The 20,024-nt window shown below is 46.4% G+C and overlaps 1 non-coding gene across 1 annotated transcript; it reads left to right on the top strand.

Annotated features, from left to right (window-relative positions):
• Window positions 1-15,522: 15,522 nt before the first annotated feature.
• Window positions 15,523-15,638, top strand: LOC138286886 (U5 spliceosomal RNA). Its single transcript, XR_011202153.1, has one exon. It is a non-coding gene; the product is annotated as a U5 spliceosomal RNA (small nuclear RNA).
• The last annotated feature ends 4,386 nt before the right edge of the window (window positions 15,639-20,024 follow it).

Below are 20,024 nucleotides of genomic sequence, written 5' to 3'. Positions count from 1 at the left end.
GAGGCCCTGGACCACATGGAGGAGATGGTTGCAGCCGCCATCCCCGAGGAGATCGTCACAGGGATTCAAGGGCAGGACAGTGCAGACTACCAAGACACAATGCACATGCAGGGTAAGTCGCATGGGGAATTATAATACACTAATGTTAACTGCAACCAGGGGGGGAATACCTACTACACAATGCATGTAAGTCAGCATATACATAGAGTGGCATGGGTAAAGGAGCACAGTAGGGGGGCATGCCTAGCACACACTGAAGCTGGGGCACCACCAAACACAGCAACAAGTACAGCCCCATGGGGACATCCTGTAAGTACAACAATAGAGCCAAGGGAAAGCAGCGACAGGTAGGAAGGCCACTACAGCAAACTCACATCTAGGCACTTGTTTTGTAAAATCTATCCTACAGCAACTAGGTCCCTATCAGTAACCCAGTAGGCAAAGCAACAACTGCAATGTAACTGCCACAACACCTTACAATAACGCCTCTCATCTCTGTGCAGCTACAGTACCAAATGGCAGCAACCTCCCCATGGAATATACATACACAAATTAGGGGGTGACATTGACATCCGCAACAAGTCAGTGTAAAAATACAAACGCACCAGTACACTCAAATGCCCAATGTCCATACCTGACACATACATAAGCCAAAGTAAACAGCAATAGGACCCACACAGCACCAACCACACACACATGCTGCATACGTCAGGGTCCCTCACATGCCTGGATAACAAGGCTACATCACTAATGTCATACTGCTCAGACAACACCTGAGGAGGAGACATAGGCAACTGGTCACTCAAACACACCTGCAAAGTCTGACAAACAAATCGGACCTTCATACGATAAACAGGCTTATACAATCAAACACACATGACCCACCTTCATCTTCAAACATCAACAATGTTTACATCCACACCACATCCAAACATGAACATGCATAGGAAATGGCACGGAACATGTACACTGCATGCAATGTGAATCAAAAGTGAATGGGGCAGGTCCTGAGAGGCAAGTGTGTTGGCAGGGCACTCACAACACCCACAGTCAGTCAATGTGTATTCTGGCAAGTGTAATGTATACTTTGCGCATTAGCCTCAGGCTGTAGGCCTTTCTGCACCTTACCCTGAATGTACTCTTACGCATATGCTCACATCTAAGAGCCTCTGAGCACTTTGCACTACATGCTTCTCATTGGCCTTCCTATCAGGAAATATACCAAATAGCCAGTCCTAGGGTGTTGTTAATAAGTCCAATCACACTGTTTTGCCTACATCTGCACTGGAGTGTGCCAGAACAGATACACTCTGTGCCCCAGTCAAGGATACAGTCTGGTACTTTGCGGATAGATGGGGTAGGGGTTCTGATTTGCCATTCCTGCGTAGGGAAACTATCTCATCACCATGACTTATGACTTATAAAATCACTTCCTTGTCCCAAGACACACAAGAGGGAGTCTCCAAACAGAGAAACACCAGACGCTGCCTGCCTTGCTGCAGATGCAAAACCAGATCACAGGCCATTGCTCAGATATGACGGATGAAGTCTCCCCAGTGATTCAGACAGGCAGGCTAGAAGCTTAACATGCTGTGCTATAAATAGAACAAGCAGAGGGAGAGTACAAACTGTTAGGCACCATGATAGCTTTCGACCAATGTCTTACTCTCCTGCTGACTATTTCAAGTCTACCATGTTGAAGTATTTGGGTTATTGTGGCTCACACCTAAATATAGACAAGTCAGTTGTTCAAAGAGATCATCATATGAAACAAATACTGTCTTTGACTTTTGTGTATGAGTTCATACTGGAAAAGAGTGAAGATGTTGGGATCTGAGTGACCACAACTTCCCTGAAAAGTTCCAAAGATGTCATGCGCTCGGATGTATAATCATTCCTTTGCTGTGGGAGACATGAGCCAATGCTAGTTAGCTAGAGCAAAATGAAAGAATCAGGGTGACAGAGTCAATTAAAAGTGGGTCAGACTCAGTCCATCACACCATTAGCTATCCTGCTGCCTCGTAAGCAAGTCAGCTCAGGTCGGATAATGAGAACACACCCTCGAAAATGTCTCTACATAAGAATAGTTAATCACGGAGGGACTAGTAGGACACAAAGATGCCTATTCACAAAATGTTACAAAGCAACACCTAGCGGCAATTAGGCAGACAAGTCTGGTAGCTCCACATCACACATGTGACACACAGGTGGGCCATAGGCCTACAACAATGCCCATATGAAGGACAGCAGATACCCAGAAAAAAACAGACACCAAAGATAAGGCATCCAAACGCCTGTAACTGTTTGCAAACTTGTTACAACACAGACACACTAATTGTACCCTGTTTCATTGCAGAGGAACATGGATCTCCTGCCGATATGCCTGACCCTGATTTCCCTGATGACATCGATGACGACCCCATCAACCTCTCCCCACAAACCCTCAACATGGTCTTAGGAAGCCTCCAAACCCCACCTTCAGTCCCAAGGAGGAGCCCAGAAGAAGCAGCCACCCCAGTAGACCCACCTGCCACCCCAAATGTAATACCTGCCAGCTCCAACACAGCTGAGGACTCCGACGACACTGGAACCAGCTTTGAAAGAACCGTCGTTGGGGTCCAGCGGGAGCTGGCCAAGGAGGTGCGGGTGGGGATGCAAACTATGGCAGCCAGCCTTGAGAGGGTGCGTTCGTGCATGATCCCTCCTGCTGATCAGACAGCTGTGATGCAAGCACTAACATCGCACATGCAGGAACTTGTAGAAACACAAAAGCAAATCGCCACAGCTGTCATCCAGTTGACGGAACAACTAAGAATGCAAGCCAGTCAACGGGTGCACGAATGCAACATCGAACCCCTCAGGGCTGACCTGGCTGCCTACCATCGGGATGTGGCTGCCATTCTGAGAAACCAGCAGGCCCTCCTTGCTGCAGTATTGCCCTTCCTAAGTCCACAGGGACTAGCCCCCGGGATGTCTGCCTCCATGTCTTCTAACACTGAGGTGTGTGTTGCCCCTTCACAACCAACAACAACAAGGACAGAGGAGGCAACACACACATCAGAAGAAGAAGACGTGGAACAGATAACCTTCACACGGAGGAGTACCCGGAAGCCCTAGTCCCTGCACCATGGCCTACTCTGACCAAGGTCCTGCGTTTAGTCAAAGCCCAGTTTCTGAACACCTACACTCAATGACTGTTTGGCAATCCACTGTTTGACTTGTCCACATTGCCAGTGAATGTCTCTCTCCTACAATTTGGTAATCCTGTCCCTCTGCACTGACACCTTCTATAGGCTCACCAAGAAATGATGCCCCAGAACGGACTCAGCCAAAATGTTGAATGGACAATTTGCACTACAACACCTGTAAATAAATCGCACTTGCTCACCTATTGTGTCTCTGTGTCATTTCACACTTCAACTGTGCAGTACCTAACTCCAAAGTGGCTGTGTGGCAACCCTGTTGAATCTCTATACTACTGTCCTGATGTCATATATTCAGATCCATCTGTGCATTGGCCAGGATTGCATCATAGCCCTACCATACTGAGGGAAATAACTGAGGAAGGAACTAAGCACACACAATCATGCTGTGTTGGTCAGAATGATGCACCATCTATCGCTATTCCAGAGAGCAAATGGTGTCTGGGAAATGTAGGCTCCATGCAAGACTTAAATAAGAATGGATGCCGCTTAATGTAATGAATCGTGTACAAATCACACTGCATTAACTTCCCTTACAGAGTAGGCTTCCATGAAGGAAATTCATGCTGCTTCAGTACACACATGATGTAGCTCAGCAATGAAAGCAGCAATACATGAGTGTGAACAACTCCTCATCTACAAAGATCTCCCTGAGCTTCACACTGCTGTCCGACCTAACAATTAACCCACATTGACATGTAATGAAGCACTCTTTGTGAAGTTGGACACATATCATAACAAAAGCTTGGTGTACAATGCACACTACCAATGGGGAGTCTCCCAATTTGAGGATACTTAACAAGTGAGCACACGGGTAGATGGGATGTTAAACATCCATTCCCAGGGGATGCTGAGCATAGGACACAAATGTCACACTAAATCATTCTGCAACATGGATGTCAAGGCCATGATAAAGTAGCACCTAACGCATCAAGTAAAGGGTTAACAAAATATTTATTTATATCTAGTACTACAAGAGGCAACTAAGGGAAAGGTACACCTACACTAATCTAACCTGACTACTAATAACCCACAACTGTCCCTATCTAACCTAAGCTAAACTTACTCTACACATGTAACGAAACGATCTAAACATCAACCCCCCACCCACCATTATGAGACAGGACACATGCAGGACAAAACATACTAACCTACACACATACTACACTATCCTAAACAAGCAGATATATATTTTTTTTTTTTTTGTTTTGTTTTATTAAACATGAATCCCAACATTGCCCCCCACCCACCCACCCACACACAAATATTTGAGAAAAATAACAAGGACCCCCCACCCTCTTCCCTAACACTAACTAAGCTACATACCTATCCTAATCCTAATACTAATCCCCAAAGCCCAACTAACAGGAGAAAAAAAGGAAAGAGGTGAGAGGGGAGGGATAAAAGTTTAAGAGGGCAAACGAACTAGACGTTTGCACTCCTTAGTGTGCGCCTGATGTCGCGGACCCGGGTCTTTACATAGTTCATGTCATAAGTCAGGTTGTCCACCTTCCTCAAAAGTTTGTCCACTTTCTGGGACAATGCCTGGAAGGCTGCAGGGTCCACGGGAGGGTCTGTGGGGAGGGTTTGTGTGCCAGCAGAGGTCGAGCTAGTGGCAGCTGTTGGTGGGACATGTGACTGTCCTGCTGCCAGCACACGGCTGGGTCCAGGTCGTGCTGCATGCGGCGGGTCCATGGCAGCCGAAGTAGATGGGACCACTGGGCCAGACCTGGTGGCTGTGTCGTTGGTGGCTGTAGGTGGCACACTTGTTGGAGGCTGTGGTGTGGCCCACCACGCCCCGGAGGCCCTTTCGGAGTGATACCTGCGGCCCATCCGCCGATACCCAGACTGCACCTGCAGGATGTGCCTGTAACGGATGGCACGCCGCTCAAAATGGATGCGATCGGCCGCCCTCATGTTAGCAGCTGTGAAGAGAAAAGGCAGATATTTACCTTTGGCTTTGCATTGGGTGGGATAGCACAATGGGTTATTTGTACATTACTAGAAATGTATAGGTTGCAGCAATTGTCACAACATAGTTCACAGAAGGGCTCAGAGGAAGTACATGTGAAGCATGCATACATAAGGGCATATCACACCTAGAATATCCAGGTCTCTACATGATGGATGACATCACCCTACACTACTCATCCTAATCATCCCTACGGTTTTGTACATCATGGCTGCACCTCTTCCGCATACTTACTTCACTACATATGTCACTATATGTGATAACTATCACACTCCTCACTCTAAGCCATCTGGAATTGGTTGTGTGCTAAGATTGAACCAATGGGCTATAACCCAATGTCTACACTAGGGACCAGATGTAGGAAGATGGGAAATGGGACGAACAATCTGCAATGCAGAATGGGGTATCTGACACCGTCTGTGAGTTGCTATGGGGTTGCTAAGAGCCACCTCATTTACATCAATGATGTGGGTTGCAAGTTGCTCCACCTTTGCAACTATGGGCACTCACGGGGATGGAGGGCTGCTGGGAACAGCAGACCTCCATGTCCGTGACCGCTTGGAAATAACGCAGAACATGTTCCCCAAGTGTAGGCCGTTTACCTCAACGGGAAATGAGCAGCACTTAGAAATAAATTACGACAATTTCAATATTGAATAATTTAAGGCACTTAGGCCCGTATTTATATTTGTTGTTGCGCCGCATTTGCGTCACTTGTTGACGCAAAAGCCGCGCAAACTTGCAAATTCCAATTGTAATTTGTAAGTTTGCGCCGTTTTGGCGTCAAAAAGCTGGGCAAATGTGGTGCAAAAAAATTATAAATACGGGCCGCAGTGGTCCCAAGGACCACTGCCTGTTTTGTACAGGATTATTTTGGTACACTCGGAAAGGTGATGGGTTACAATGGGGACCCCTTACAGCTAGCAAGTGGGTTACCATCCACTTAAAGTGGATGATAACTGCGACTCACTTAGCAACCACAAACTCCATTGCAAATGGACTTGCATACCACTGTCAGTTGCAAATAGGACTGGAAAAAGCCTTCATATTTAGGATTAGGAATAAAATCTCCCATATATTTTCATGATCACCTAATACATTTTGGAATAGGAAACAGATGTTTGCAACTCACACACAATAATTATGAGTTTATCAACTTGTACACAGTTTGGCACATCTGGCCCTAGGTTCTGACTCACGACACAAAAGGTGTCAAGTAAGTGTGAGATACTGGTTGCTACAGTCCAAGGTAGCCTGTTTCACATTAACATCCCAGTCGTTGAGGGTGGTGTGGGAAGAACAACCACCAATCCCATGTGAAATGCACACCCAGGAGTGTATTGAACGTTCACCAAGTATGTGCCTTCACACACAAGACCTATGAATGGCTAGCAACACGTTGGACTTAGGCAAACATTGTGACATCCATGGACCACACATGTCACAATGATATGACTTTTGCCAACATGACATACTATCAGTGAGGCATGTTTTACTACACACACAGAGGAGGTGGAACACCCATTCTCATGATTCAACAGAACACATAGGCCATTGCACTCAAGTCACACACACTCCTAGTTCAGCTTGTGTAAGTACATGCCCCCGGAAGATCCAACCTACAGTGTGCACAGTCCATCCTCAACTAGGAAGATGCACTTTTCATCACAGCCATGTGCCTAAGCTATATGGGAGAATGTCAGTCTGATATGCAGACTCAGTTCATGTCAAGTCCCCGACCAAGTCTTACTTTGACCAGTGTATTCTAAGTAACTCATCCCATTCCCCATTGCGGCCCAACTGTAATGTCCTACAGCCCCTCAATCTCAGAGATGGCTAGGTGTTGCTTAACAGAAACATAAGTCCAATTTGATATCACACTAACACGACAATGGCAATGAACGGCCAGCGCATCACATCATGATTTCTCTTGAACACACAGTAGTCCATTTTGCGTCATTGGCAAATAAATATATCAAATAGCACTCAGGCAACACTCACTGTAGGTATCGGGGTCGTCGAAGTGTGCCACCTCTCCCACGGTGTAAGGCTCTGGTCCACCTGTAAAGCATGACAGGAAGAATGTACTCAGACTGGGTGTACTGACAAAATAATTCTGTTACAATGACACTGTGAGAATATGACATGGTAATGATACACTTTCACACATGCTCATACTGCATGGATGAGTTTGTATTCAACATTAACATTGGATGATTCTCCTGCTACAGTTACACACCCTACTACACACATGCAGTGGCCAGGACAGTCAGGTGTCGTCCAAGTTTACTCACAATAATTATGCCCCGACAATATTGTTATCCAAACATCTCAGCATGTGCATTCCAGAGAGACATCCAGACACTTGTTCCATGAGGACTGCATGACCACTCACAGTCAAAGAGCCTATGTGGACATGTTCAACACACAGCAACCACACACACATGTGACATATCTGTGGAAAACATATCTGACTTCATGTGACGTGTATAAAACACACATGTATATCATCATCATGGGATTCGAATCAGATTTCGAGCGATGGGGTCTACATATGTAGGTATGTTGTTTCAACATGACTTACTCATTGCCCATTATGACATGTAGAGTACAAATAGAGCCATTAACGTGTTGCTTGTCTGACACAAATGCTACACTACATTACATACAGCTACAGCCATCTGGTATGTGTAGAACAACTGAGCCATCTGACTGCTAGCATAGGTCTTCATACACATTGTGCAACACGTACACATTAGGGCACATATGTAAACATTAGTAAGGCAGCATTTGCATCATTGCATCACGCAGAGATGGGCCACACCTGCCAAATACAGATATATGTATTAAGTTTCTGCTGTTTGAGGGAGAAAAAGTGTAGCCAATTTGGGGATATCAATATATATTGACAAGGGCCTAGGTTTCCCTAGCATTACACATAGGCAGCTCCTTATCTAGCAGATTGGGTAACATTCATCACATGTTCACACACAGATTACTATCATGTCCATGTAATTGATTGCTACTCACCAACAGGGCCACCAATCCTGACTCCCAGGTGGTCCAGCAGGTCCTGTTCCCTCGTGATCAGATCGGCCCAGCGGTGTTTCAACTGATGGACATTCCGCATGGTCCCATGGACCCGGACCATGTGATGGCGCACCTTCTCCCAGCGAATTTTCCGGGCCTCCGTGTGATACCCCTGTATCACACGGCCCCCAGCCTCCAGCATCAGCGGGAGGAAATGGCACACTAGCCAGATAAATCCCCCCAATTCATCTTCGCCCATCCTGGACAGGCGAGGCCTCCCTGACATTATGACTGATGACTAACAGAAAAAATAAAGTAGGAAATGGGGAAAGGTAGAGGTGTGAAGTTAAGAAAAGGAGAAAATAGCCCAACTAACCCCAATAACTACCCTAGCCACAACAGACTCCCACAGACAATACAAACAAATACAGGAATGGACAAAACTAGACTTAACAGACTGAGACAATGATACACAACAATATTAGACTGAACAAAGTACAAAAGACAAGCTACACAGGACAACAAAGCAGTAATTCACAGGACAACACTCTTCACTGAACCACACAGTCTAGAAAAATCTGAGACTGAAAAGTGAAAGTGAAAGTCAACTTCCAATACAGATTTGGCAAACAGGATATCCTATTACATCACTTCCTGCATAAAATGGCCGCCGTTTTTTAATCGCGGTTTGCGTCGTATTTTCACGCATACATAATTTCGCGTCATTTTTTATGACGCATAATATTGCACATGCTGCTGAGTGTAAAAATATGATATGAATATTAATATTTATTTACTGTACGAGATGTCAAAAAATATGTGCATGTTGCGTCATTTTTTCCGACGCATACATGATGGGCGTCATATTTTATCCACCTACAGGAGTGCTAATGCTGCTGAGTGAAAAAATATGATATGATTATTAATATTCATTTACTGTACGAGATGTCCGAAAATATGTGCATGTTGCGTCATTTTTTCCGACGCATACATGATGGGCGTCATATTTTATCCACCTACAGGAGTGCTAATGCTGCTGAGTGAAAAAATATGATATGAATATTAATATTCATTTACTGTACGAGATGTACGAAAATATGTGCATGTTGCGTCATTTTTTCCCACGCATACATGATGGGCGTCATATTTTTGAAACGTACAGGAATGCACATGCTGCTGAGTCAAATCTGAAATATGATGTAACTTATATTTTCCTGTCTAAATCTGTGAAATTTTTGTATACATTCAGATTTGACTCTGCATTCTGTGCACTCATGTACGTGACCAAAATATGACACCCATGCTGTATGCGTAGAATTATGATCAAATCTTTTTGTTACGTCTTCATGTTTTTAACTTGGGGAAGGTGATTTGTCAGGGTCAAACGGGGCAATGTGATACACATTTGTGTTTGGATATGCCACATGTCCATTGTTGTATGTATGGCAGGCATTCACACAGTAATGGTGTGGATACGTTACATAATGTCTTTTCCATATTTGTCAACATATTTGTGGCAATTGCTGATGGCTGTTTGGAAATGATGGATGGGATACCATGATGTATTCCTTCTCCAAATTTGGTCCACACTTATGATGGTGATGCTTTTATCTGGAGTCCTAACAGGGAGTGCAATGGTCACTTACAGTTATTATGGGGCTAACCATGTCCTAGCCTCATTTTGTGTTTGTGCTTTGTGTTCTACTCTTGACATGTAGGCCACACATGTACCTTATGCATGTGTTTGGCTCACAAGTACAGGATTTGTGTATGTTTGTGGGACCGTAGAAGTGGACTTAGGCCCCCAGCACCCTAGGATTTGACCATCCTGATTAGTTACAGTATCCATGGCTTGGCTTAATATTTTATGGGAAACCTGCAGCAGCAGGCTAATGTAAGGCCATATGGTATGTATGACTGTTGACCATTCATTCATCTCATTAGCCCATTAGAAGTTTGCAGTAATGATGATTTTGAGCTGACATGCCTACCATTTCCCAATGACTGTGTTTGGAAGACTCTGAGCGTTCCTGATGTTCTGGGGAATATTCTTTAGTGGGTGTCTGTGTCCCTTTCTGCATTAACTGGTTAAGTGGCATGTCACATTCTTCCTGCTAGGTTCAAACTGGGACCCGACTGTGATGGTCTACTTTCAATAATTTGGTTGATTGTATGACATATGTGTACATGTGTGTTGGTATGTGGATCCACTATCACCTGTCTGGGTGTATGTTGTCACTGTGACATCCAGGTCTCCTCCTGAGTTAGTGGCAGCTAATGTTGTCCCAATTGTGTTTTGCTCATATCACCCACTGGAGAGAAGCCATTGATGACATGGTGACGTACACATGGATGGTCCCACCCTGTCTCTGACCACATGTGATGTGACTTTCACATGATCTACTTTTTTTGTCTGGGTGCAAGACTGTCTCAGGTGTTTTGATGTAGCATGTGGATTTGCCACATTTGTACTCATGTGGGCCTCTGTGTATGGCAATGTATCATGTCACATCCTACCCTCTGTGCATACAATTGAAATGTTCTTTTTTGTTGTGATGATTGTTATGGCATTGTTGGTCAAGGAGACCACATTCTTTGTCAGCATTTTATAAGTAAAGGTGCTCAGTAATGCATGGACCAAAGCATGATGTGGTGTTTGATATCTGTGTTTATTTACAATAGTGTAATACAGGTGATTATTATACATTAAGCAAAAAAATTATTTACAAGCTGCTGGCGCCTACGCTGTCCTGCTGCCGTGTTGGGTTGTCCCCCCTCCTGTTGCGGCCCAGCATCCTCCTCTTCGTCATCCTCAGGCATGCCTGGGTCCAGTTCAAGGAGGGGAATGTTCCTCTGGACACATATATTGTGCAATATGGCACAAGTGAGGATGATTTTGCACACCATCTCTGGGGAATAGAGTAGGCTCCCGCCAGTGATGTCAAGGCAGCGGAACCTAGACTTTAGGATCCCAAAGGTCCTCTCCACAATGCTGCGGGTCCTCTTGTGGGCGTCATTGTATGCCCGCTCTGCAGCAGTGATTGGGTTCCCGAATGGTGTCATCACCCAAGGCTGGATGCCATACCCCTGATCAGCTGAAAGAGAAAGAGAATGGATTGAATTAGATGTAGGAGGCAGTGTTGTACGGATCTTTGATGGCTGTAGTTGTCTTGTGTTGTCTGTGACTCTTTTGTGTACTAATGTTCCAACCTATGGTTGTTATTGAAAACTTTGCTTTGATATATTTTCCCTTGGCTGAGCAAGTGTTTGTTGGCTAACCGTTTGTCAGAAGGACTGTTTTTGTTGTTGCAGTAGAGTGTTCCCTCCCTAGCATTGTGACTAGTGATACAGTTGTCTGTGTGTCCTCACTGGGGGTGTGATGTTAGTTCCATGCCGAGTTAAAACGTGAAAGTGTATTTGACACCTTCATGTGTATGAGCCCAGGCCATCCCATACCTTTTGACTTATGCATTGTATTAGTGTACAGGTTATTTTGAGACTTCCAATCTGTAAAGTGACATTTGGCCAACCACACTCATTGATGTCTTCACATTAGGCTGTGGATTAAATTCCAATGTGTGACAGGTTAAATGTTGACTTCAGACACATGGCTAGTGATGTGAGTACCTCAGTGTGTTCCTGGCTAGGTGTTGCTATTGTGGTGTATGTGTTGTTTGTCCTAGAGGGTTTGTGTGCGGTGTGTGTATGGGTTTGTTTTTTGTCCTTACCAACAAGTAGTCCATTGCCATAGCGTCCATCCTGGAAGTGTTGGTTGATGGTGGAGTGACGGAAGATGAATGCGTCATGTACACTCCCAGGATATTTGGCCACGATGTTGGTGATCAGTCCTTGGTGATCGACTATGGCCTGCACGTTGATTGAATGTGTGTGCTTCCTGTTGCGGTAGAGGTGTTCTGAATCAGCAGGTGGCACAAGGCGTACGTGTGTGCAGTCGATTGCACCAAGGACGTGCGGGAAGCCACTGATGGCGTAGAACCCCTGTTTAATTTCCTGCTGCTTCTGCAGTGTGTTAGGGAAGCAGATGTGGCGGGGTGTCAGGCGAATGATGGCATCCAGGACTTTAGGCAGGAATGCAGAGAATGATGGTTGGGATATTCCACCAACCAGGGCACCAGTTGTCTGAAAGGAGCCACTTGCCTGCAGGTGTAGTACGGCAAGCAGCTTTGTTTCAGTTGGGATAGTGCGGGGTGTCACTAAAGTGGGGGCCAACTGTTGTTCGATATTTGCCAGCAGCTGCTGAATGGCCTGCCAGTTCAACCGGTACCTCTGGATGATGTCCCGTTCCCTGAGGCCATGCAGGGTTGTTCTTGGGCGGAATATCCTGTCCTGCCTTCTGCGCTGTCTTTGGGGTCCCTGCTGTTGTTGTTGTAGCTGCTGTTGTTGCTGCAGGGCTCTGCGTCTACGTGCACGTTGAAGAAAAAGCACCTCCATAGCTCCCTGTTGCTGCTCTGCTGCTCTGTTGTTTGTTCTGTGTGTTCTGCTTAAGTACAGGTGTGTTTGACCCATTTTAACGCCTGCCCTGACCCAGGCGTTAAAATTTAACGCTATTCGTGCTTTGCGTCATTTTTTTGCACCGCCTACGGCCCGGGAGACATTTTTGCCCGGAAGCATAAATACGACGCACCGCTGTATGCGTGGGTTTTTGGACGGGAACGCCTACCCTGCATGTCATTAACGCAGGGCGGGGTGCCGCTTCCAAAAACTCACGCACATAGCGCCATTCCCCTTGTGCGCCGCATCGGGCGTCAGGGTATAAATATGGGGCATCGTTTGCGCTGAATGTGCGTCAAAATTTTTGACGCACATTCGGCGCAACCGGAGTATAAATATGGCCCTTAGGCCCATATTTATACTTTTTGACGCTAAACTGCGCTAACGCAGTTTAGCGTCAAAAAGTTTTGCGCCGGCTAACGCCATTCTGAAGCGCCATGCGGGCGCCGTATCTATTGAATGGCGTTAGCCGGCGCAAGCAGACCGGCGCTGCCTGGTGTGCGCGAGAAAAACCACGTACACCAGGCAGCGCCGGCGTAGGGGGAAAATGGCGCATGGGCGTCTTAAAATGGGGCAAGTCAGGTTACGTCGAAAAAATCATCGTAACCCGACTTGCGCCATTTATTTTCGACGCCCATCCCCCATCAACATGACTCCTATCATTGTAAAGATAGGAGTCATGCCCCCTTGCCCAATGGCCATGCCCAGGGGACTTCTGTCCCCTGGGCATGGTCATTGGGCATAGTGGCATGTAGGGGGGCACAAATCAGGCCCCCCTATGCCACAAAAAAAAAAAAAAAAAATACTTACCTGAACTTACCTTAATGTCCATGGGATGGGTCCCTCCGTCCTTGGGTGTCCTCCTGGGGTGGGCAAGGGTGGCAGGGGGGGTCCCTGGGGGCAGGGGAGGGCACTCTGGGCTCATTTTGAGCCCACTTGTCCCTTAACGCCATCCCTGACCCAGGCGTTAAAAAGCGGCGCAAAAGCGCCGTTTTTGGCCACGCCCACTCCCGGGCGTCATTTTTGCCCGGGAGTATAAATACCACGTAAAGGCCTGGGAGTCATTTTTTAAGACGGGAACGCCTCCCTTGCATATCATTAACGCAAGGAAGGGGTTCACGCTAAAAAATGACGCACACTCCGGGCACTTTGGCGCCCGAAGCGTCTAACGCCAGAGTATAAATATGGCGTTAGTTGGCGTTAGTTCTGCGTCGAATTTGCGTCGAAAAAAACGACGCAAATTCGTCGCAAACGGAGTATAAATACGGGCCCTAGGCCCATATTTATACTTTTTGACGCTAAACTGCGCTAACGCAGTTTAGCGTCAAAAAGTTTTGCGCCGGCTAACGCCATTCTGAAGCGCCATGCGGGCGCCGTATTTATTGAATGGCGTTAGCCGGCGCAAGCAGACCGGCGCTGCCTGGTGTGCGCGAGAAAAACCACGTACACCAGGCAGCGCCGGCGTAGGGGGAAAATGGCGCATGGGCGTCTTAAAATGGGGCAAGTCAGGTTACGTCGAAAAAATCATCGTAACCCGACTTGCGCCATTTATTTTCGACGCCCATCCCCCATCAACATGACTCCTATCATTGTAAAGATAGGAGTCATGCCCCCTTGCCAATGGCCATGCCCAGGGGACTTCTGTCCCCTGGGCATGGTCATTGGGCATAGTGGCATGTAGGGGGGCACAAATCAGGCCCCCCTATGCCACAAAAAAAAAATATATATATACTTACCTGAACTTACCTTAATGTCCATGGGATGGGTCCCTCCGTCCTTGGGTGTCCTCCTGGGGTGGGCAAGGGTGGCAGGGGGGGTCCCTGGGGGCAGGGGAGGGCACTCTGGGCTCATTTTGAGCCCACTTGTCCCTTAACGCCATCCCTGACCCAGGCGTTAAAAAGCGGCGCAAAAGCGCTGTTTTTGGCCACGCCCACTCCCGGGCGTCATTTTTGCCCGGGAGTATAAATACCACGTAAAGGCCTGGGAGTCATTTTTTAAGACGGGAACGCCTCCCTTGCATATCATTAACGCAAGGAAGGGGTTCACGCTAAAAAATGACGCACACTCCGGGCACTTTGGCGCCCGAAGCGTCTAACGCCAGAGTATAAATATGGCGTTAGTTGGCGTTAGTTCTGCGTCGAATTTGCGTCGAAAAAAACGACGCAAATTCGGCGCAAACGGAGTATAAATACGGGCCCTAGTTTCTCTTTGTATAGTCCTAATGATAAACCAGAGACACAGATTTATTATTTTTTGAATGATTTCGTTTGCTACTGAGAACGAGAGGTGCGGGTCTCAATTGTACAAGAGTATGTCATTGTTTTTTGGATGAAAATCGTACGTTTTCTAACCATCCCACAATATTAGGGCCACTGACCCGATACAGTCCACTTCCGCCAGCGGCTGTCGGCGCGACCTTAGCCTTTCGAGGTCGAGTGTGTAAGTTCTTTGTCCTGGTGTGAGCTCTCAGTGGCTTTTAACCACGCCCACCGCACGCTCCTCACTATCACTCATTCATGGGCTTCCCTTTAAAAATTCTTTATCTACTTGGGGCGGTTTTGTTGCCGCCTTGCAGACAGCTGGTTACATGGATAATTAAAGGAGCAGAAATGACCATAGAAAATGTCTTGCAGGCTTTCCTGTCACGTGACCTGCGACAAAATTTGCATACCCATAATTCCTCTCACTGCTGGGCTCTCCGCTTGTTTCTTTCTGTGGCAACAAGTGTTTTATCGGTGTAAAGAGTCGCCCTGATAGTCTGTGGAACGGCGTTTCCTGGGGCAATTGTCGGCGGCTGCCATTAGCATACTCTGGTTTCTCTTCAAATCGAATAAATCTTTCGCCTTTTACTAAAGATTTCCGTGGAGAGGAACATTTAAGAGTTTCATTCAATTTTTGAAAGCCCTACCAAGAGTAGGGTTACCCTTATACTGTAAAAAAGAAATATTGTGAGATAAAATTTCTTATTTGAATTTTAAGTTTAATCTATCTATGGAAACAGATGAGGGAAAGTCAGTTGAAAAGTAAAACATGTAACTGTCCAATTTGTGTTTTATTTCTGGATCAGCTCTTTATTTGTCTCATTGATTATTGAAATATTATTCAAATATCTTCTTTGACTTAATTGTAAAGGTCTGTTAAAATATATATTATAAACATATATATATATGTGTGTGTGTGTCAAATGTATGTATATTTATTTAGATCATGCCACAACTTTGAAACTGATGAATAAAGATTGATATACTCTGTTTGCGCACCTTGCCCCATATTTAGGCCCATATTTATACTTTTTGACGCTAAACTGCGCTAACGCAGTTTAGCGTCAAAAAGTTTTGCGCCGGCTAACGCCATTCTGAAGCGCCATGCGGGCGCCGTATTTATTGAATGGCGTTAGCCGGCGCAAGCAGACCGGCGCTGCCTGGTGTGCGCGAGAAAAACCACGTACACCAGGCAGCGCCGGCGTAGGGGGAAAATGGCGCATGGGCGTCTTAAAATGGGGCAAGTCAGGTTACGTCGAAAAAATCGTCGTAACCCGACTTGCGCCATTTATTTTCGACGCCCATCCCCCATCAACATGACTCCTATCATTGTAAAGATAGGAGTCATGCCCCCTTGCCCAATGGCCATGCCCAGGGGACTTCTGTCCCCTGGGCATGGTCATTGGGCATAGTGGCATGTAGGGGGGCACAAATCAGGCCCCCCTATGCCACAAAAAATTATTTAAAAAAAATACTTACCTGAATGTCCCTGGGGTGGGTCCCTCCAGCCTTGGGTGTCCTCCTGGGGTGGGCAAGGGTGGCAGGGGGGGTCCCTGGGGGCAGGGGAGGGCACTCTGGGCTCATTTTGAGCCCACTTGTCCCTTAACGCCATGCCTGACCCAGGCGTTAAAAAGCGGCGCAAATGCGCCGTTTTTAGCCACGCCCACTCCCGGGCGTCTCTTTTGCCCGGGAGAATAAATACCACGTAAAGGCCTGGGAGTCATTTTTTAGACGGGAACGCCTCCCTTGCATATCATTAACGCAAGGAAGGGGTTCACGCTAAAAAATGACGCACATTCCGGGAACTTTGGCGCTATTCGCCTCTAACGCCATAGTATAAATATGGCGTTAGTTGGCGTTACTTTTGCGTCGAAATTGCGTCAAAAAAAACGACGCAATTTCGGCGCAAACGGAGTATAAATATGCCCCTTAAACTCTGACGCCCGACCCCGCGGACATCAAAATTCCACCGTGTGCGTCATTTCTTGGATGCTGGAAACTGCCTTGCATTAATGACATGCAAGGTAGGCGTTCCCGCCCAAAAAATAACTTTATGGCCTGTGCGCCTTATTTATACTCCAGCGTCATTTTGACGCACAGGAGGGGGTGGGCCTTAAAAAATGGCGCACAGCCTGATGTGCGCCGTTTTTTAACACCTGGGTCAGGGCAGGCGTTAAGGGACCTGTGTGCTCCAAAGGAGTCCAGAGGTTCCCTCCCCTGCCCTCAGGGACACCCCCTGCCACCCTCGCCCACCCCTGGAGGACACCCATGGATGGGGGGACCCATCCCAGGTAAGCACAGGTAAGTTGAGGTAAGTATTTAATTTTTTTTTTTATAGTGGCATGGGGAGGCATAATTTGGGACCCCCTACATGCCACTGTGCCCAACGACCATGCTCAGGGGACAGAAGTCCCCTGGGCATGGCCATTGGGCAAGGGGGCATGACTCCTGTCTTTGCTAAGACAGGAGTCATTTCAATGAGGGTTGTGCTTCAAAAAATGGCGTAAGTCGGTTTGAGGCATGATTTTTGCTGGCGCTGGTTTACGTCAAAAAGTATAAATATGGGCCTGAATCTAGCATAATTGACCTCCTGTGATCCTGGGAAAATCACTTAATCAACCCTTGCCTAAAAACCACAAGTAATAGCAAAACCAGTAGGTAGTACTTAAGCAAGAGCCATGTACAGCAGCGTGGCTGCTATGCAATATTGCTGAAAGTAAAAAAAAATTGCTATGGCGCAATCAACACTTGCTCCATCACAGCGCTTTTTTATTTTATTTTATTATGAACCATGCTGTACAGCAGACGCACAACATGGCAAAAAAGATTGACAAAGCCAATAGGTCTTGCATCGGTGAGACCTATTGGCTTCATCAATGCTTTTGGAAAAAAGTGATATGATGAACCTAGCGCTGGACGTGCCTAGCTTATTCATTAGGTAGAGCGCACAAGTGCTTTGACCTGTTGTAATCTATCTGTGGGCTTTTAACCACGCCCACCGCACGCCCATCACTATTACTCGTTAATGAGCTTGCCTTTCAAAAATCCTTTGTTATCATTGGTAAATGCTTTTCGTTTGTCCCTCCGTGGGGCGGTTTTGTTACTGCCTTGGACACCGACCCTGTTATATGTATAATTGCACGTTTGCCGATACGTTTGACTGCGAGCAAACATCTTTTTCCTTTTGTGTCTCTCCCTCGTGCTCATGCTCATGGGGGCTGTAGCGCTTTGAATTGGCTCGCTTATGCATCTGTTTTAATTTTCATTTTCAATTGATGTGTCAAGAAAAGTCCAGTTAAGAATTTACAATACCAATAGCTCTAACTCGTTCCTCTTTGTCAATACTTGATTTGTTACAGCAGCTGATGCAGCCTTATAGGCTTCAAGTACAAGACACACTGGTTCATTCATTGTCTCGGAAAGAATAGCAATGAGCCAGCAAGCATGCTTTGACGTAGGCATATAAAAGTCCTCTTCTTGGGTGCCACTAGTCCTCACAAAAGCCCATGTGAGGCACCATTCAAAATGTGCAGAGTTAAAGGAGCCGACATTATGACTTGAGCAGGGAAACTATTGTGGTGCAGCCTTTCCTGTCACGTGACCCATGACTTAGTGCCAGATTTATACTTTTTGACGCAAAACTGTGCAAACGCAGTTCTGCGTCAAAAAGACTAGTGCTGGATAGCACCATATTTTAACGCCACCTGGGGTTCATATTTATATTATGACGGTGGGTGGTGCTAATAATAGGTTAGAGTCAACATTTGTGAAGTTAACCATTGCGCCTTGTGGTAATGCAAAATTATGTTAACGTCGGAAAAATGACTCTAACCTGTTTTAAGACACATAAACATGTTGCAAAATGGAAATGCACCATTTTTTACAGCGATAGCGTCAACTTTAGACACCAATGCACAAAACAGTGCAAAGGAGAGGCAAAATGGAGCCAGAAAGCCAGGAGAGACCCCAGGGTGACCTAAATTAACCAGGAACCAGCCAGAAGGACAAACAACCCAGGGGAGGAAGAAGAAAAAGAGAAAGTGTTGTTTCAGTGCGGAGGAGTATGAAATACTGATGAGAGAGGTGACGGAGCATCAACATCAACTCTTCGTCACCTCAAAATTGGCAATTGGAAGGAGAGAGGCAATCTGGCAGCAGATAGTAGACAAGATTAACAGTGTGACAGAGGTGAGGAGAACCGTAACTGAGTGCAAGAAACGCTCGCAGGACTGCAAGCGAAGGAGAAAGACAAAAATGGCATCGCACAGGAAGGCAGCACTGCAAACTGGAGGTGGTAGTCCAGCACCACAAGAGGACCTGGACGAGATGGAGGAGATGGTTGCAGAAGTCATCCCGGAGGAACTGGTCATTGGAATCGCAGGACAGGGCAGACTACCAGGAAACACCACAAATGCAGGGTAAGTCGGATATGGGGAAATTAATGTTAAATTGTTAAGTGCAAGAAGGGGGAGCCACATAGGACACACTCAATGCATGTCAAAGGAGAGCAGAGGGACACATTGCACATGAAGCAAGTAGCACCATGCTGACGTAAGCTATACATGTACCTACGCCTTAGTAGTGCCATGCACCACAACACGTACACAACCTGGACATATGTCAATCACCAGGGCTAAATACCTACATGTACATATGCAGTACATGGGATGGATGGCATGTCTAATGACTGTGCCTCTGGTTGTCTCCTAACAACATCCCTCGCATATAGTCAAATTAACTCTACCAACACGACCAAGACATCAGAGACTAGGAAGTCAGTCAATACCATTCCTGGGGTTACGTCATGGTGGTGTCCCTTGCAGTAACACCTTGCAACTGCCCTGCCTCATTGCCCAAACACATGTGTGCTGCATCTTACAGCGCACAATATCATTGCAACCATCCCAACAGTACCCAGACATGTGCCGGTACCACTGTTAGTGCGCCTGACCTTAATAAGTAAACTTACAAGGGGACACGAATAGGTCGATGAACCTTTTGACTCGCAATTAAGAAGTTCTTACCATAGCTCCAGTATATAATCAA

The sequence above is a fragment of the Pleurodeles waltl genome, chromosome 3_2 (genome assembly GCF_031143425.1).
Source record: "Pleurodeles waltl isolate 20211129_DDA chromosome 3_2, aPleWal1.hap1.20221129, whole genome shotgun sequence".
Classification (NCBI taxonomy): Eukaryota; Metazoa; Chordata; class Amphibia; order Caudata; family Salamandridae; genus Pleurodeles; species Pleurodeles waltl.
The sequence above is the reverse complement of the archived record's forward strand: the minus strand, read 5'-3'. Positions and strand labels throughout refer to the sequence as shown.